The sequence below is a fragment of the Orycteropus afer genome, unplaced genomic scaffold (genome assembly GCF_000298275.1).
Source record: "Orycteropus afer afer isolate SDZICR_OR568_19922 unplaced genomic scaffold, OryAfe1.0 scaffold00309, whole genome shotgun sequence".
Classification (NCBI taxonomy): domain Eukaryota; kingdom Metazoa; phylum Chordata; class Mammalia; order Tubulidentata; family Orycteropodidae; genus Orycteropus; species Orycteropus afer.
The window spans coordinates 4,185,010-4,185,814 of record NW_006921896.1 but is presented as its reverse complement, the minus strand read 5'-3'; positions in this window follow the sequence as shown (position 1 = coordinate 4,185,814).

Genomic DNA, 805 nt, shown 5'->3' with positions numbered 1-805 from the left:
CTGAAAAGTTCTGCATAACACTGTCTCTGTCAGTGTTTTAATATTTAAGGTGTTTGGGAGTTCTACTCTGTCATATAGGGTCTGTCTTAGTTATCAAGTGCTGCTATGACAGAAAAACCACCAGTGGATGGCTTTAACAAAAGGAAATTTATTTTACCACAGTTTAGGAGACTATAAGTCTGAATTCAGGCTGCCAGCTCGAAAGGAAAGTCCTTGTCTCCTTTCAAAATCTACGGCTTAGGCATTCCTTGGAGATCTCCATATTTCTTCCCCTGAGTGTAGGAGGTTCTTAGTACAGAGACCTTGGGTCCAAAGGCTGCACTCCACCCTTGGCTCTTCTTTCTTTGTAATAATAAGATTCCTCTCCTTTCTGCTCACTTCTCTCTCCTTTTCTTTCTTTAAGATAAAAGGTGTGACTCCAGCAAGGCCTGTCAGTTTGTCTACTGTGGTGGCTTGCATGTTGCTATGATGCTAAAAGCTGTGCTACTGGTATTTCAGATATCAGCAGGGTCACTCATGGAGGACAGACTTTAGTGGAGCTTCCAAACTAAGACAGAGTGGGAAGAAGGACCTGGAAATCTACTCCTAAAGAAATAGGCCAGTGAAAACCTTATGAATAGCAACAAAATATTGTCTGATATAGGCCTCAGTTGGAAGCCTCTTAAAATATGACTGCGGAAGAGCTGCCTTCTCAAAGTACTTTTGATCTTAATGACATAAATGGAGTAAAGCTTTCAGAGCTTTCATTTGCTGATATGGCATGACTCAAAATGAGAACAATCAGCTGCAAACATCCATTAATAAC